This window comes from Drosophila eugracilis, unplaced genomic scaffold, assembly GCF_018153835.1.
Source record: "Drosophila eugracilis isolate 14026-0451.02 unplaced genomic scaffold, ASM1815383v1 contig_2088, whole genome shotgun sequence".
NCBI lineage: Eukaryota > Metazoa > Arthropoda > Insecta > Diptera > Drosophilidae > Drosophila > Drosophila eugracilis.
Genome location: NW_024572964.1, coordinates 7,872,247 through 7,891,920, shown reverse-complemented (window position 1 = coordinate 7,891,920; position 19,674 = coordinate 7,872,247). Strand labels below are relative to the sequence as shown.

The 19,674-nt window shown below is 40.3% G+C and overlaps 1 protein-coding gene across 1 annotated transcript in view; it reads left to right on the top strand.

Annotated features, from left to right (window-relative positions):
- LOC108102737 (BAI1-associated protein 3) overlaps window positions 1-19,674 on the top strand; it is a 49,175-nt gene that overhangs the window by 3,187 nt on the left and 26,314 nt on the right. The window contains exon 3 of the mRNA XM_017207885.2: window positions 16,756-16,936. The gene's annotated coding sequence lies outside the window, so the exon portion shown is untranslated. The remainder of the gene's footprint in view (window positions 1-16,755; window positions 16,937-19,674) is intronic.

The following is a 19,674-nucleotide window of genomic DNA, read 5'->3' as shown; positions in this document are numbered from 1 at the left end:
CTTTATTGCTTTCAGATTTTTCTAAAAATGCAGAAGAACAAAGCGAAATCTAATAAAAAACAAATTGTTGGCCATGTGAAAATCCGGAAAAGGGAAAAGAAACAAGTTTATTTTTAATTTTTAGGAGAAATCTTTTGGTTTAGAGGAATTCATTAGTCACTTTTATACCAACATTTGTGTAAGCGAATTTATGGTTTTGGATTTAACTATTGGTTATTAAACCTATATGAGCCTTAAAAGACTAATATTTGTGTTTATAAACTAAGAGAAAACAATTGAAATGCCTGTAACTTTCCAACCATTGGACATTCTTTGTGAATCAAACGCATTAGTAATGCGATCTCATTTGGCTTTGTTAAGTTCGTGAACGTCCGCTGGCCAAAAGGACATTATTGAACCTTTTAGTATTGAACTACTAAGACTCGGTGAGGTTGCCATGTCAATGAGCTCACTTACATTGGGTATTCAATTCATATTGCTCTAATATGCGACAATAAGTATCTTTCATAAGCTTGATATTCACATATCAAGTTTCGCCCCTACACCCCTCTTTGGGATTCGATGCCCCTACCAATTTCCGATGACCTCTGGCAGAAATGTCGCAAAATGCTGTCGCCTGCTGTGTTCCCAAATATTTGTGTTATGTCGCCGACGATGAGCGTCAAATCAGAATTCGATATGTTCGACAGCCAAAAGACTGTAAGATATGTGAGCAAAAACCTATTCATGGCCAGATCGAATTGTAAATACCCTAAGTTGAAGTTGCTTCACATCAAAGAGACAGTCCTTGAAGGAGTTATTAGCATGCCCATTGAGTTATGAAGGGTATGACAGAAATGGGCAATTAACCTTATCAAGACGCTGCGTTCCAGCAAAACAAAAAATGTCAACGAAGATGTGTCCTCAACATCGTTAAGATGTGGCAGCGTGAAGGAAAGCGACAGGAAAAAATAAATAAAACAGGACGAAACCGAAACCTGAAGCAGTAGCAGAAGAAAAAAAGAAGAAGAAAAATATACGCCATTAGGCAGACGGAATGCCAAAGCAAAGGCTATGGGTAAAAAAAAGTGGAAGAAGGGTCCTTCAAACGGGTGGCAAAGGCAAAAAGCAATTTCAAATATTTTCGTTACCTGCTTGTAGAAATTTTTACGTTTTTCTGATTACGGAGCAAAGCTTCTGCTACCTTCTTTTCGTTTTTTTTTTATTGTTGTTGTGTAATTGTGCGGACCAAAAATATAAAAAAAAAAGTAAAATAGGGAAGAGACGATGAAATGGGTTAAGGGCAGGCAAGTAGAAGGAATACTGGGGAACAGCTGAACATCTGGGTGGTGGGCGGTGGCACTTAAAGCCCGACTCTGAGGCTCCATTCTAGACATTTGAAATGCAAAGAAGCATTGCATACCATCCACTACCAGTAGAGCAGAATGGAGGCAAAACATTGCATATTATAGCCGAGTGGAGAGAAGGCTCTGGAACAGGTGCACTGGCATTTTGATGCAGCCCAACAAACAACACGAGAATGGCAGCGAAATGTTCCTTTCAAGGAACCAAGGATTTGTCATCCAGCCAAGAGGGCGAGGAGGTTTGTTTATTAACCATAGCATACTTACCAGCTGAATGGAAATTCTCGGTAAAAGTATGCTGGAGAAGTCAAGAGCTGTCATGGGCTCCCTTCACTTATAATTGAGATTTGTTTTAAAATTTGTGCAATTCCTACAAAAAGTTGTCAACTACATGCACGTGAATGGGAGTGTAGAAGCATGTTGGCTGTCATTATCCAAGTAAAACTTAGTTAGGACTTTTCAAGGGACTGAAATAGTGAAGTATGCATTTTTAAATCGTTGCTAAAGGTAGGAAATGAAATATTTAAGATTAGGGAATAGTTAAATCTATCTTTAAGTGACCAAAAATTGAAATTTAGAGCTGTAAAAGAGGTCTTAGTGAATATAAGTCATAGACAAACCCCGTTTTAAGTTAAAGTCGAAGCATGCTTTTAGGCTTCTTCAGAATCCTTGGATATCACATATTTACTTGGAATACAATAATATTTCAACATTGTACAACCAATACAATCGAATTCTACCTTCAATCTAGAATGTTTATATTTATCTCTGTGGCTTAAGACCGTCATGTCCATGCAAAAGCAGAATTATCCTGCGGAAGAGCTTTTCGCCTACTGCTCTTTAGGGGACTATAAATAGAACCAGCTCCAGCTTCAGCTCCAACTGTTGCGCAGCTACGGATAACTAAAAATAGCAACCAGCTGTGCTCCTTCGCCGACTGGCATAAAATCCAATAAATGCTGTTGCAGACAAACCCGAATTACTCGACACGTTCGCTGTCCTGCACAAATGTTGACGTGTTTTAGTGTAAACACATATACACGGTTGATGCCATGGCGGATACTAACACCACTACTACTACTACTGCGCGTAAGCACTCAAATACATATTTGGATAGCTGTTGGATGTTTATCAGCTTGTCGCATGATTGATTTATATGCCTTCTGGATTATTAATGGACGGGGCCAAGTCAATTGAAACGACTCCGCAAGTCTTGGCTCATTCATTATTGATACCCTGCATGAAAGTGACACACACACGGGCACCGAGGGAAAAAATGTCATCAGAATTGGACATCAATTTGTGTTTTTTATCATATGCTCTCTAGTTGTGACCTTTTAAGATGACTTATTCGGCTCTTTTAAGGATTTTAATATTCGTAATGGTTTTACATTTTTTACAGTTCTTAAAAGTAAACTTTCTCGAAGACTTCAGCTACACCCTGGGGTGATTCCTCCTCTTAAATAGACTTTCATATAAATGTTTACTTTTGATATTAATCACTTAAATGGAAATACTAAGATTTCCCTGACAATGTTATGTTTTTCTCTGTGCACACAACCTAAAAAAAAAAGGGGTTAAGAACAAAAAGAGGAAAATTGTAGGTAGCTCAGCGCTTAATTGCGACTCCTCTGGGAGCAAGCATCGCCCAGTTAACTTTGTTTGCTGAAGCAGAGGTGGAAAATGGAAAATGCCAAGGAGGCGGCGGGCCGAAGATGATGCAAGCAGCGGAAGCGGGACAAAGTGAAAATTTCCTTTTGTTTCGTCTGCTACCAAGTTCACTCCCAAAAAAACAAAAAACAAAAAAGAAGGAAAAAACTTTCTCCCTAGCAGATGCGACTCCCATGAGATACATACTCAGGCTCACGCATGTGACAATTCTCTAGAGGACCTAAGCAAACCTGGTGGGCGCAGCTGACTGTTTTATGGCTCAATCATAATTTTTCACACTGTTAATGTGCAAATGCGCCGCCAGACAAAAGTTAAGGAGGTAAGTTGGAGGGGAAGGCCACTTGGAAAAGCGGCAAACACTCAGACAGTGCGTGTGTGTGTGTGTGGAAAAGTTTTTCAAGTGTTAAATGAGATAACGTAAACATTGTGAGGTTCTCTCTTCAGGCTGAGTCTGCCACGACAATGGCAGGCAGTTCTCATCTCATAGCAACACGTTGACAGACTGACAGCTACCTACGTACTCCCCACTCCCCCTCCACGGTCATAATAATTATTAAAAATAGCTCGCGCTGCTCGAAAGTTCTTAGGCAAAATGAACATTTTTATGGCCTCAAGGATGCCAGTTGGCCAAAGTTTTCGTTTTGGTCGGCATAATTTATTGTTCAACTGACGTTTTGATTGGGCTCTTTTTTTTCTCTGCTTTTGTTGTTTGTTAACGTTATGGAGTATTTGCAAATATTTGTGAGCTTCCTTTGACACTGGCAGGCTGAACACTTTCTGGTCCTCCAAGTTAATTGAGTTGCAACAAGTGGCCAATCCCTCAGGCGGCTGAAATGTGCACAAATCGCTTTGGTTTAAGCTTTTCAAGTGGTTCAGCCTAATGAATTGCCCTGGTTTGCATTGGGTTTCACCGGGTTAATGAAGTGTTCGTCTGGCTTGGCTTGCAGTTCATTTCAGGTCCAGTCAGCCGCCTCTGCTCACTGCGAACTGATGAAAAAGTTTATTTGTAGTTGCACATCTCTTCTTCTCTCACTTCTTAACCAAGACTCAATCCAATCGAAATAATGCTTAACAAGCAATGATCTTATCCTAGCTTAACCAAGTTCATCGGTTATCGGAATTATATCGATACTTAAGGTGACCATGTAGTCCGCCTACATAGTTTGTTCCACTTCTATTTGCCGATTACTGTTTGCTAGCTTTGCCAATAGAAAATATTGATGCTATAGTGCCCTACACTAGGAAAAATGTGATGTGAATTATATTATCAGCTTATATATGAGATCCTTATTATAATTATATTACAAAGTGTTATAGTAAGTAAAGTAATAAGATCTTTTTAGCACTGTTTTCTGTAAACAAGTTCGCATCCCTACAACCGTTTTGTTGAGTGATGGATGTTATCCTGCCTTTGGATGCTTCTGTATTCATATGTGTTTGGTTATAAGTTATAACAGGATATACATCGAAAGGCAAACCCACCGCAACGCCAAATGTCAATTTCAATTTATTGAATATGTAAAGAAAGATCAGGCGTTAGAGGGGCGAGGTGAAAAATGAAATAAATGGGCGTTAGAATGAAAATTGAAAACGATGCCAGCTGCGAGGACCACGACTGCGTTCTTGTTGTCATCCTCGTTGGTTGCTTATTAGTTTAAATTGTAAACAGGAAGTGTTGCGGCACCGGATATAAGGCCAAGACGCTTTTGGGCCAAGGAAGCAAGAAGGAAGATGATGGAGGAAAAGCGTAGCAGGAGTGACGATGGATATTTAGATGGAGCACCAAAGACGCGACTAGAGAGAGGATTCAACTTGCCTTGCGCCTGTCAGCGGCAGGCGAGGAATAAACTTTTAAGCGAATGACAACAGCGGAAGCACTGCGCCAAGAGATGCCTCTTCACTTGGCCTTGGCTTCCTCTCCCACTTCCTCTCCCACTTTCACTCCCACAGCCATCCTTTCTGTTTGCCGTTTGTTGCAACTGTCGAGCATTTAGTTAACTCTTGGCGGTGTCCTTGTCGCTGTCAGTCAGTTGGTCTTCAGTCAGCGTAGGAAGTCTTGGCCCGAAAGGACATGGCCAGAAGTCAGTTAGCCATGCCAGGCCGGCGGCTTAAAGCTCAATGGGGTCTTTAATTTGCTGCTAAAGCTGCCGGCCAGATGCCAGAGCTGCCTTCTTCTGGCCAGGCCCCCTGATTTATTCAGCATTTTCTTGCATTTTGCATGAGTGGCTCATTGTTGTTGTTGATGTTATGGCGATAGTGTTTGTGCAGAAACAGGGGGAAAAACTAAAGCATTTGGAATAATACTGGGAGTATAGAATCTACTTGTTCTACAGAGTTTAGGGCTGTAATGATAGTAGTTCACAATAATAAGTGGAAATTCATAGATTAAAACCTTAAAATATTAACATTTTGATAATTATTATTTAGGTATTTTGTAAGATAAGTTTAAATATCCTTATTCTGAAAAGATAGGATTACGTTTTTCTCTCACTGCACTCACAAATGTTTCCATTCAATTCGAGAAGCTCTTAAAGCCAGACCAACAGGGCGGATGGATAATATACGAGCAGCCGAAAAAACAAAAAAAATGGCGTAGAACAAATAAAGTGGGAAGGGGAATTAAAACCAACAAGACAACAGAAATTAATTTAAAAATCCTTGAGTGAAGTGAAGTATCTCCAAATCGCTTAATTATATTAGCAAACATTAAGTTTAAAGCTTAAGTGGGTGGCGGGAGATTTGTTTGGCTGGGAGTGGGTGTAGGAGTCAAGCTTCCGCCTGTTTTATTCGCTTTCATGGCGAATTTACAAAAGAAAATTGTTGCTATAACAATGACAGAGGAGAGGAACTCCTGCCCCCCTCCCAAACGCTCTCACCATTCATCGCTTTAGGCCTATTGTCTCGCTTTTATTCGTCACAATCCAAGCGCAACAATGCGACGTTTTAGGCATTTATGGTGTTTCAAAGTTCTTGCCAAAGCCCGTTGATATAGTTGTTCGTTCTACCCTGTTGTCCCTCTTTGGTAATGGTAATTGAAGTTGTTATTGCCTGGGAATGCTACAAGGTCCTGCCATCGGACCGATATCAATCATATTTATGCAGTTACATGTACGACAGGACACAGGCACCTTCACCTTTTGTCTCCCACTCCGAAGCCACGTCTGTTTGCGTGATTTATGCGTCCCCTTCTTGGGAAAATGTGAATCCCCCGGAATCCCCCACGTACCCATGAGGATGTCTACTGCTTTCTTTTTTTTTTCCTTTTGCCAAGCTGATAACCAAATTTTGAACAACATAAAAGTTGCTTTTGTCAGTTGACAAACAATGCGCATAATGCATGAGCAAAGGCGTCCTGCTCTCTGTCCCCCTACCCCAAAAAAAGGCTCCAATCTCGACCTCGGCTACACCTACTGGCCAAAATTTGAATGCTTTTGTTGGCACGAACATGTTGCGGAATAATGGACAGCTTACTTGCGCATTAAGCTGCTTTCAATAACGTTGGCCTGGCCCGAACACAGTACAAGTTTGATTGGAAAACTCTCTCTCGATGGCGATGGTCAAATGGTTTGCTTCGGCTTTGAATCAAAAAAGAGGAACGGGACCTCATTGTCTGCCAACTTGTTTTTATCATATTTTGACCATTTTTGTTGCTCTTTGCTGTTCGGTTCTTGGCAAATCAATTGCCAAGTACAGGGGACAAAGGAATGTCATTAAAAACGGGCAAACGAAAAAGGCCATTGTTAATTCAAGGAACAAGAGCTTCGGCAAAAGGCTTTGTCATTAAATTTGTCATTATTGTTACTTTTAATCGTTCTTGGAAGTAACATCAATCAGCTAAAAGTCAAGACATTTACTTTAATACTAAGTCCTTAAAGTTTTATGACCAATTAATCTTGGTTTTAAAATCATTAAATTTCAATCTTACTAAGTTAGTCTTATTAGATATTTAATTACATTAGTAAGTCCTTAATATTAACTTGGTAACATACTTCTCAGCTCTTACTTTCTACTTGTCTAGACTTTGGGCAGCAAATAAATCTTTTCCCCGACACAATGGGATCATTTTCTGTATCATAATATCCTAAAAGCAGACTTAAACCGACTTTTTTGCTGGACCTTTATAGCTGGAATTCAATTTACTTTTTAAGAAAGGCATATGTACACTCGTGTCTGCATATTTATGTACTATATATCTGCCCAATGTTGGTCACGCTCAGCACTCCATAAAGGTTAAAACTTTATAACTGACAAAAGCAACCAGCAGACAAATGGCCAACTTTTTTTTTTACCTACATTTTCCCTAGCCGTTTCTTTTTGTTGAAAGGCCTGTCTATTCGGCCTAAGGGCTAAGGGGCAAAAGGACCAGAAGACAGTTTAATGGCCTTTGACAACAAAAACATAAAAATTTAACTGACATAGACAAGCCCTGGCAGCGTTGCCAGAAAGAGATAAACACACACACTGCCACACTCAAATAATATTATTTATTTTCCCTTCAATGTGTTTGTGTTTGAGAATTGTGTTTTGGTAATTTGTAAATCTCAATGTGGAATGCGGCAGATTGCTCACTTTGCCGGCATCTCTCGGAGTAGGCAAATGGTTATCCATTATGGAGCATGTGTTTTCCATGGTGTTTGTACGGTTCGCTTCTTATTAATATTGATTTTTACAGCGGTTAGTTTGGAATTTGTATTAACTTTTAAAACTAATGTGTACCAGAAGAACCTAATCTATTACAATTAGTCAATACTGGACTTGGATTATCTTGATAAACCCCAACGAAAAATGTTCTTTAGATTGCTAACATTCACCGTAATGAAAATCAAAGTGCTTCCCCTTCAAAATTTGCGAAAATCCCAAGTTAGGAAAAACATTTTCAGACCGTTTAAGCCATTATCGTAAAGCAGCTTCCGCATAAACGAGTCGCGAGAGTTTTGTGTCCTTGGCTGTCTGCCTGCCAGTCTGTTGCTTACCATTTTTTGATAGAGCCTGTCTGTCAGTCGTCCTTTCTCTGCAACACACCCCCTCTGCCCCAAATCCACCGCCTGCTTTGCCTTTGTCCTTTTCATTTTCTCTGTTTGTCTAGGCAGCCATTTTGAGTGTTGTTAGTGTTGCTGGTGCGCTGTTTTTGTTTCTACTGCTTGCCACCGCATTTCTAATTGAATTGCTTGCTACGTAAACGTTGCCATTGCCACTGCCGGTGCTGGTGCTCCTGACACGAACAGCCTGCCTCCAGGACCTACACACAAGCACAAACACACACCGACACACAGATACCAGCTCACGGCCATAATCGAATTAGATAAGTTAATAACTTGATAAAAAGTTACAGCGTGTTGCTGCTATTTGGCTGCTCGCCTTTCTCGGGCGACCGTTTGTCATTCATTGTTTGTCAGTTGTCGCTGTCAATGAACGCCGAAAACGAAAGTTGCCAAACAAAATTTGTTCGGAAAAAATCAAGGGAAACAAACATTGAATTTGCAAGTTTTTATGTTGCCGATGGGTTCCATGAATAGTCAAAAAATAGTCTGCTGCTTTAAACTGCTTTATTTTAACTTACACAGGGAGAAAGTATAGAAAGGGTTCTCTTTTAAAAAATATCCAAAAATATACTATAAAAAAATCATCTGTTTACCCCAAAAATGCAAAATTCTTTCCTCTCCGTGTGTATATAAAAAAGGAAAAGTATGTACATAAAGCTCTCTGGCCTTAGGGTCCAAAACATCAACAAGGAAATAATCATACAGAGAAAGCAACAAACCAGCAAACAAACTGGCGAAAAGTGAAATCAGAAGGGAAAATGTGGCGGGAATTATTCCCTGAATTATTGGCCTCGTTATGGCAGGGGCGTGGCATAATTTACGAGCCATCACACCGAACCCAGAACCGCACTGAATCCTTATCGATTTTGTTGCCCAATTTATGCATGATATCGGCTGCGGATATCTGACTGGCGGACATATGGCTTTAAGGAACGTGATGAGGCTGGCCAAAAACTTCAGAAACCGCCGAGTTGCGGTCGCTTAAAGCCCCAAAGCCCTTGATCAGGTTTGTGGCCAGGAAACGAGCCACTGGCACTAGACTGACACTTATCAGTTCACAGCACATTGACCCACTTTGCCCATCGAATGTAAACACAACACAACAGCTAGCTGAAAGAGGGGAGACGCCTTTTAGCCAGATATGGCCGTGGGCCAACGGTGCGTATGCAAACCACAAAAGCCGTCGTCAAGGCATAGCACTCGGCCACCACCCATATGGACTTACTGCGTGGACCATGGCCACAACTTCATTGACAGCCCGCCAGTTACCCAGCTTGCTGCATTTTAATGAGTTTATTATGCCCATAATAGAGCTGGGCGAAAAGGCGGGGTTGGAGCCGAGCCAAAGAAGCGAGCAAAGCAAACATATTTAGCCGGTTGGGCGATAAATTAAACAGCAAGGAGCCATCGCTCCACTGGGCAGCTCGAACTGGGGCACATAATAATAATGATGTGTGTATAAGTGGACTCTGCCCGCAGGGACTCCACTCCCAAGTTCTCCAAAGTCCCTATAGTCGCTACAGAGAAAGAAAATTGCAAGTTCAAAGTTCAAACTTTAAACACTTGTATAACTTAGCAGGAAAGCGATCCTTAGACTTACTATCAAGTTAAAGTTAGATTATAGAGATTGCAGATTTTTCATACTTTATAATACATAATTTCTCTCAGTGCTTCTTGCTGTTCCAAGTCCAGCCCCAGAAACCCGACAAAACAATAAGCCCACCTGTCTTGTCCGACTGCCAAAAGCGTCTTGGCATTTCCTGAGCTCATTAAAGTCACGTCGGCAATAAGCAAATCGCCTTTAAAGGTGTCTCAAATGTACGTTTCCTGTTAAATTCATAAAAAAAATCAAAAGGCGAAAAATCATTTATTAAATTTCTGGGAAATTCAATAAAAACGTATTGCGAATGACCGTGAATTCCACTTTGGCTGCCCAGACAAAAGTAATATTTACGTACGAGTATTGTACATAAAATACGCAGTGAAGTGCGCGCGGGGCGGGGAAAGTAGGCCAAGTTTTTAATAAACACCCGACACGCAAAAGTTTTTTGGCACGCACTCACTCACACCAGTGCACACTCACACACATACACACATGTGTACATCGAAACTAACACACTTACAAAAGAATATTTATATGATTACTCTGACGAACAAGTTTAGAGAGCCACAAAAGAATAGAGTGGCAATTTGGGCCCTGTGGGGTGTAACCTGCATATGTGACCGCGGTTCAGCGTCCGTGTGTGCCTTTAAATACACAGAGAGAAAAAACGTTTATCTATATATTATTTAAAGATCTTAGCATCTGAATCTTAACATGGTCTTTCCCTTAACGGAGTTTTACTATATCTTAACCAATAATTAAGCAAAAATCAAATATAAATATTGAATCATAAGGATAAAAAATTAGCAAAAATGCAAAAATAAAATTTCTAAATCCTTATCTTATAAGTTTAATTTTTAAAATATTTGTTTATACATTTCTTTTCTGTATTTTTGTCCATAAAAAGTGGCCACGTCGCCGCTCTGCCTTATTAAATTAGTGAGCGCACTCAACGCGAGCTGGAAAGCAGCTGAAACGGAAGTCAGGAATACAACAAGTTTTTCAATTTCCTGCGGCATATGCGTGGCTGTGTGAGTAACGTGTGATACCACACCAGTTTTAGTGGCATTTGGCAACCGCTAGAGAGCTTAGCACTGGGCCAAGCCCCTGCGATTACAGCTGTTTTTGTTGTTGTTGTTGTTGTTGTTTCTGCTTCCAGGTCAACTAGTCGTCAGGCTTATCCTGTCCATCGTTTAGCTAAGCTAAATCAAAAAATAAAACCCCCAAGCTGGCAGCTTGCTAATATACCGAAGGAAATGCTGACCAGCTCACCTGGACCCCGCCCTCTCCCCTGCAAGGTAGCACAACCTCGCTTACACACATATTTTATCTCATTTATTTCTGGTAATTTACTTTGATTCATCGATTTTGTAATATATATGTGTGGCGTGGGCTAAGGGTGAGCTGGAGGAAGCTCGTTTTTATTACACTAACTGTGGGTAGTATAACAGTTTTACGATGTTTGTTATACGCTAGGGAGAATCGTGTTTACACCAAAATGGTCTTAAAGTTCTTCAGTAAACCAACGAGGTTGTAAAAGTTTAAAGTCCTGGAAATTCGCTGGACTTGAGGGTGAAAGTAGTTAAAAGGAAGTTAAGAAGCAGCCTTGATCTTCCTTAAATAAATTGTTAAAAAGTTGTTCCAATGCATACTTAAAACTAATTCTTAAAAATCAGAAACAGTAAAATGTTATTCCTATTTCCTGTTTCTGGCACTTTGTTAAGGGTATTAGAAACCACTCCTTCATCCGCTTACGAGTGGATTTTCATTCCCTATAATATATCAATTGGTTTGTTGTATTTTCTTTTTTTGGCTCTGGCAATGCATCAAAATGTTACCCTGCTCAGGTTTGTGTGTGTGTATCTCCTGTGTCGAAATCTGATTGAGTTATTGAGCTAAAATTTCCCGGAGCTTCCAGTTATTGTTGTTCCTCGCAATTCTGCACATCGCAATCGTAATAATAATCGTATATTTTTATGCGCCAGATAGAAGAGTAAGGAGTCCATAAAAAGTCAGAACTGGATTAGGTTTTAGACGCTGGGGCAAGAGAAAGGCTTTAATGCGATTTGTACACATTAATCATACGCCATGATGCACAGTACTAAAACCAATAACAAGGATTTATACTAATAATATTTCGTTGGGGGATGTTCTGGGAAACTTATGACGGTCATTTGAGAGTGAGGTAGAGAAAGTGTGGCAGACAATGAAATCGAATTTCATTAAATTAGCAGGAGAGACTAGAACAAGGACACGACTCTTATTGGATGCTCGAATCAATGACCGAAACAACAACGGGCGCCATTAACAAAAGCAAATACGAAGAACTTTTGCTGAAGGTAAAAACAAAAACAAACAAGGGGGGAGGAGAATAGAACAACATCTTTCCCAGAGGGCGATTCATTGACAATTTGGCCAAGGCGAAGCGAGGACTCTGAAGTTTTTGGCACCTGATTGGGGAGTCTGAAGGACATGTGTGTGGGCGGAGTACCTTTCACCTCTCGCTTTATTGTTTGCAATTTGTTTTTAGCTGGCCAAACAGAACTTTATTTTTATGGCTCAACCTGAGGCTTTGGAAATCCCTAGCACACGCCCATATTCCCACCCACAGGCTAAAAATAACCAAAACGTGCCGCTCTATTTATAGCCCCAACAGTGTATACAGCGACTATAACACTTGGTGGCAACAACTAATGCCGATTGCCATAACCGGGAAATCGTGGATGAATCCCATTGACATTTAAGCTGCCACAAATTGCTTTTCTGCGGCGCCAAGGAGTTGACTCCTCCAACCACACCTTCCGACCACCTTAGGTCCCGGTCATGTGTTCTTTTATTTTCTGGGCATTCGTCTCTGCGGCTTATCGAGCGCATTTACATAACGAAAAATGAAATTTTCAAATTATAACAAATTGAATTTTCCCAAAGCGTAGCCAGAACGAAAACCAAAACTGGTAGATAAAGCCGTCTAAAGAGGATAACCAACAAAGAAAGGCTCACGGAGCTGCTCTAAATATTGACATATGACATAGGCCTGCACAGGCAAAAGGGAAAAACAGGTAGAACGCAAAACGTCTAAAGGGATTTACCGAGGGATTTTGTCTGCCATAGTTTAGGGAGAAATCGACTTGCTAATAAAATTATTGGTTTTCGTTCTTTAGTGAAAGATTCTTTAGTGATATTCTTAAATACTTCTTTAAAGTTAAAAATTTAATGATTTTTTCATTATACTCCATAAGAAAAAGGTTTGGAATATGGAGTTTGTTGAGCTTGTTTTCTAATTCCTCGTCAAACTGCATTCACACTTTAATATGTAAAAGGCCATTTTTTGCAAAAAAAAGATAATGGTACGCCTTAGCGAAAATGCGAAAATTGGTTATCGCAGATTTTCTCCTCAAATTGACAGCATTATGCTCATAACTAAGCCAATAATGGTCGGGATGTGGATTCTCATACCTTGATGAGCGTGGATTTTAATCCACATTCAAAATATCCAGCTGACCCTCAAATCTAAACCAAAAAATATTTTTTCAATTTTTCGAAAAAATGATGATGGTACCCCTTACAAAAAATGCAAAATTTGGGAAAATATAAATTTTTGATAATCATCAAAAAAATGATACAGAAAGTTTGTACGGGTCGTAAGCTGCACAAAACAGTTTTTTATTTGGTTCAGCGTCTTAATTTGACGATGATATCGCGAATTTTACTAAAAAGTCATAATTTTGATTTGATTTCCAAACTATTAGTATATTTCCCACAACATTGTCGAAAATGGTCGATATACGAAGTGTCATACATCATTAAGCTCGCAATTTAACTGTTTACCAGCCTAAAAATGTAAACTTTTTCGATTTTTCGTAAAATTTTATGATGTTACCCCTTTCCAAAAATGCGAAAATCGGTCTGTCCCGATTTGTGTCTCAAAATATCAGTATCTTCTTTTTCTTCTTTCATTACACCGCCAAAGAAGATCGTATCATGGAATGTTATATCTTGTTGAGTTCGTATTTAAATTCCCCGTCGAACTGTGTACCACACTCAAAAAGTGATTTTTTTCAGATTCTTAGTAAAATTTTATGATGTTTTTCTTCATTACCAAGCCAAAAATTACCATTTCATGGAATGTTATACCTTTCTGAGCTTGAAATTTAATTCTTATCAAACTTGCATTCAAATCTTAACATATTTTTTCCAATCGTATAGCATTTAAATCTGGAAAAGAAGAGATTTGTTTAAAAATAGCTAAATCTCATCGACAAAGTTTCTTAAAAGTTCATTTAAAAAACTACACATTGAAGCTCTGTGCTGTTGAATCTGTATCCCAGTTCAATGATTCCTCAATCGCCCAATGTCTGGAGTTTCGAACCAGTTCCAATCGGATGCACTCCGCATCCTTGTATCCTTGTAGTCCAATCAGTCACAAGGCTACGTGTTCAGCTCAACATGTTGGCGGAGTCACCTTCTTGGCCTCGCATTGGCAGCACATTGTGTTGTCTTTTGATCGGCGGACGGCATTTCTTTTCCGTCTGTTCGACAGCCTCAACTTCCATGGAGTGTCCGGGTTTCTTATTCCTTTTCTTACTTTCTTTTTTTTTTTTTTTTTTTTTTTTTTATTTATGCGTTGATGTTTTACGTGCCCGAAATGCCAAGAGCTTCGGCCATCCTGGCCATACAAAATGTATGTGCGAACGCTCGCCTTTCGTATGTGCGATGATTGTACGTGTAAAGTTTATATTGTGTAAATGCTGGCTTTTCCGACGGTTGGAAAAGTGAAAAGGCAGCAGAGCGAGGTAACTTGGTTAGATGTTGCCGAAAAAATGTATGTATGACCCTGGAAAAGGGTTAGCATGGCAAATGAATTTATGTGGTTTTTTTTTCCCTGCCAGTTTCTACTTTTTGGTCTTGGGTTACATCCATATTTGTATTCGATTCCATTCGTCAAATGCAGAAAGTGAATTTAGTGTTTTGTGGCTTGGTTTTTCCTTTTTCATATATATGTTTTTCTCATTTCCCGATTGGCGTTTTCGGTTCTCCGGTTTCGCTCCGTTTTCTGTGTTATTAAAGCATGGCAAAATATTGACGCAACCATTAACAAAAGCTTTTAGTGCAAATACAGCTGGCAGTGGCACATAGCCATCGGCGATGGCATCGTCGTCGAAATGGCAGACCCCGTAAAAGCGGATGGTCGTCACTTTGACAGTCCTGTCGTTTTGCAGCGTGGCTTTGTGTGCCTCGCTGCGTTGCACATTTCCATTTGCATTGTTGGTGCGGCTCTATCCTCCATCCTCCTTCTGCTCCTGCCACACTTGCCCTTTTCCCAAAAAAGAAGAGAAAGAGAAAGAAACCCCCCCTTAGGATCAGGAGAAATGGTCAACGGGCTATCTATTTTAGCTGCCCTGCAGGTTGGCTGTCCTGCAGTGCTTCTTCTGTCGTTCCACATTCGCTTTGGCATGTTCAATTGCCTGGCCCAACTGCCACATCCACATGCAACAACAGCAACAGCAATAGCAACAACACAGCACATTGTTGACGTGCATTTGTGTTTTGTGTCATGCCGACTCTGCCTGTGGCTTTGATTTGACTTTCAGTTGCCAATTCAAAACGGTTCTCGCGAAGGACAAACAGCTTTAAATCCAAACACTGACAATATTGTGATGGCGATATTAAAAGGACATCCCGACAGCTCAGCCTGGCCATAAATATTCAGAGAGCAAGCTTAAGTTAATGCTTGATTTGATTTTAGGCTAGAAATTTAATTAACAGACTCATATTGATCAGCGTGATTCAAGGATACCTCAAAGCAATTTTCATTAATTACTTTAAAGTGTGAAGATGGACTCATGCATACATGAATTTTGGTAAAGAAAATAAGGAAAATCAAATAAATTTTGATTTTAAGAAGACTTTGATTTGATTTTTGGTGAATTTTTGATGAAATTTTAAACTGCCTTTGGGGTAAAGCTAACTCAATTATATTTATTGATGCTTAAGTAAGTTAATAAGTGTTTTAAGATTTGATTAAAATGCAAGCAATGTTCCAAAATACACAATTTTCTCATTAAAATTATGCTTTAACTTTAAGTTAAACATGAAATTAGTTTTAATAGAAAACTTTAAGGTTTTTATTAAACAAAATCTCTTTTGTTTGATTAATTTACTAGAACCATTTGCCCATTGCTTTCCCATTCGCTTTCAATTCATTCCATTTCCATTCCATTTAAGCCAAGACTTAACTTTCAATAGAAATGAATTAATCCAGCGGACGTTCGAAATATATTATTTAATTTTGCTTTTGTTTTAAAGTGAAACGCTGAAAGCATAATGGAAATGTATAAATCCTTATTGTTTGGAAATTCCTCCGCATTCCGCATTCCGCATTGGATTCCCGTGCCCATAGCCAAACGGCCAATCATCGAATCATCCAAATTCCAATCTCGCCAATCCCCACTCTGAAGGGCAATCAAACATGGATTTTGGGAGCCCTTAAAGGAGCACCCTCAATCTAAAAACAGGCAAACACAATTAATGGGATAAAAAACGGACTTGGACTGGAAGTCGCGCACTCTAATTTAGTTTATTTTTGGGCACGAATAGCGGACCCGGCTAAGTGCGTGGTCTCAGCAAACTGAAACGGATACTCATGCAACCAAAAGCGGAAATGTTACGCCGACGAATGAGACGGTGTGTGTGTGTGTGTGTTTCGGCTTGGATGCCAGGGAAAAAAGGACGAAAATAACACCCACGAAAGCGGATTCACAGACAGGGTCGAGCCGTGTCGAGCGGACCATTTCTAGCATTAAATTTATGTACATGTCATTGGGGGCGTATACGTAACGTGCCCAAGGGTATCACGGTATTTTTGTCCCGCTCCTTCCATTCTCTGCCAGTCTCGCCTGGTTGGACCATAAAGTGTTGCGAATTCCTTACCTGTATACCAGGCCAGTATCTGATGGCTTGGCTTAAAAAAATATTTGTTGCCGCCTCGCGCCGCGCCTTAAATCCACACAAATTAAGCCCTAAATTAGAAAGCCATCACTTGAAGTAATTGCCGGGCCGATTTTTATGCTTTATATCTTGGTTTTTATCTTTGCAGTCGCAGCATTAGAGGACGTGCCCGGCATGCCAACATCATGATGATGCTGATGATGTAGTAGACGACGACGACGACGACGACGACGACGACGAGGAGTCTCGCCCAGCAAGGACAACTTCAACGCAGACTGTTGCTCTGATGCTGCCCCATTTCTATTGCCATCGACTTGTTTGCGCCTGCGGTATGTGTTTAAAATTTCATTTTTATTTCCCTCGTTTTTATTTCTCATTTAATGTGTCCTTTTCCCTGGTCCCTTTCAGTTTTTTTGTCGTCCTGGGAACAGAAACCCGAACCACTGCAGTTCTCGGCTGCCCACATAAAACTTTAATTTATTTTTGCATAATTTTCAAGGTGTGTGTGTGTCTGAGTTTGTTGGAAAATGTTCATTAAACACCCGCAGGAATTTCTGTCTGTTCGTCTCTTAAATGTTTTTGTTTTAAATTGAGGTAGCCTCCGCTTGGGTGCGATGTTCGTCCACTGGAGATTGGAAGTCCTTGCCTGCTGGGATGTGTGAGTGTGGAAGGGGATGCCTGGGATGCGGGTGACAGTGACAGTGACACCAATTAAGCATAATTTTCATGGCAGACCCGGGACGAAAACTGGCAAAACAACAATAACGACTTTATTAATCATGCATAACGCCCAGCCTAGGCAGATAATAAACAGCAAAGCTATCGTTATTATAATGTTTGCTGGGAATGGCCAGGAAAATGAGGAAGTCCTCTGGAATTATGTTATTAGATGGTAGGAGTTATAAGATTAATGTTAATATGGGTTTTAGTAGTATTAAGTTCCCGTTTTCTTTAAAAATATTTCATTCTTCCAATCACTTTTCCAAGATCTATTTTTAAACTATTTTCCTATTGCCTTCTTCTACTCCTTCGACCTGCGTCATTAAAACAACACCTTAGCGTCGTTTTGGTCTAGGGGCTTTTGGGTTGTGTTTATTATTATATCCAACTGGCACGCCCACAAACAGACCATAACATGCACCACAAGAACGCCCCCGTGTGGCACATCATCCCTCATCCCTCGCCCAGAATGATAATATTTTTTTGTTCCCCGCTCTGACCGCACTTTTAATGCCTTTTTCATTGCCTTTTCATCGTCATCGCCATTGTCGGACTCATGTCTCTGGTCACGCCCCCAGTGGTTGGCCGAGCTTGGCCCTTTTTTTTTTGCATACTCAGAGATGGAGATGGAGTGAGTTCCAGGGACTCCACTCCGGCTGAGACTGAGTGGCTCAGGCAAATTGACGTCATGTCATCAATCAATCTTGCTGCAGAGCTGCGGGCCGCACGCCAACGCATCATCACAGTTTGCCTTTTCTTCTCGTACTTTCCCCTGACAAGCTGTGAATTTTGTATTTTCCCAGCCGCACTCCGCTCAAATCCAAGTTTAGTCGGGAAATTTCAATTTACTTTTGAATTCTTTGCTTTTTTTACATTTCTTTTTTTTTCAAACTTGGAAAATTTTTCATTATGCAATGGAGTACCCTTTAACTGCAGGCCGAGAATGCGGTTTGATTTATGTTTTTTTAATGAGCCCATGGTGCTTAGCTATTGTCTGACCGAGCGTGAAAACCAGGCAAATTTGTAGACCTTCAAGTGGTCTCCTTTGAGCGAGGTCAAAGGGAAAGGGTTCAAGGCCATAGCATTGACCTTTGGCCATAATAAATATTCACAGAGCGTATTGTGGAAACAACAAAAGAAGAAGAAGAAACAAAAATAAGAAATAGAAAACGAATTGCTGCGTCGGGGTGCTGTTAAATTTTAATTGCGTCGCAGTACAGGGCCCTCATGGCGTATACGTTATGCATGTGACCAGGAGAAATTGTCGCTGGTAATTTGCCATTTAACATGGCTCCTTATACCACTCCTTCCCGCCTTTCCCTGAGCTTTGTTGTTGCGCTGTTTTATTGCTCGGTTATTTTAATTAAAAACTTTGCTCAGCTGACAGTAGCAATTGCCTGCCCACCTCTTAACCCATTTCACTCGCTGCCTGCTCAGCAGCAACTTTCCACCCAAAGTTTCCAGCGCATTTTGGCAGCCTCGAGCAGCGTGTGGCAGCCAGACAACAAAGCTGTCGGTACAAGAGCTACTTTCTGCGAGTATCTCTCCTTTGTCTTGGCCTCGTTGCCGCCACCCAAACTCAACATCATCCTCCAGCATCCTTCAGCATTCTCCAGCCCCAACGTTTTTAGAGACTTTTGCTATTTTTACGCCGCTAAGCCGCCATTAAAGCCATATGCAAAATATGGCCACGTTAAGATGTGCGAATCTGTCTGTGGAATGGGCGGCACAGTCTTGTGCTTTTTCCTTCTTCCTTTTTTATATTTATTTGTTCACTGCTCTTATGTCACCTTGTTGATGATGTTGGCGACATTCGAAAAACAAAAGCGCAAAGCGGCGTTCCTAATCCCGCTTAACGTTCTGTTGACATCGTCGTGGCAACCGAATGCCATCAGGCATTTCGTCACATAAAAATACATGGCCAATATATATATACAGGAATCTACAGGATAATGAAAAATGTATATGAGAACCGACGACCAACAAAAAAGGGTCCTTAACGAAAAAATAAATCATAAAAAAAGAAGAACTGAATGAAATGCAGATTACTTGGGCGCGAACCAAGCCTGGTTTTAAGCGGAATTTCCCAGCCAATCGGCTAATGGTTGGTTGCAGAAATGACAAAGGAAGGGGAATTACTGTCTTCTTTTGGTTAGTTCTGGGAAGCTTAAATGATTCATCAATTTAAACTATATTTATTAAGTATAGTTCAAAGTTTTTTAGAAGGTTTGATCCCATAATATGTTACCTTTCACTCCATTAAAAAAGTTTCGTTACATAAAATCACAGGCAATGGTCAAGTTTGTAGACCAACAACCTTAAACCAATCAAAAACTATTCAAATTCA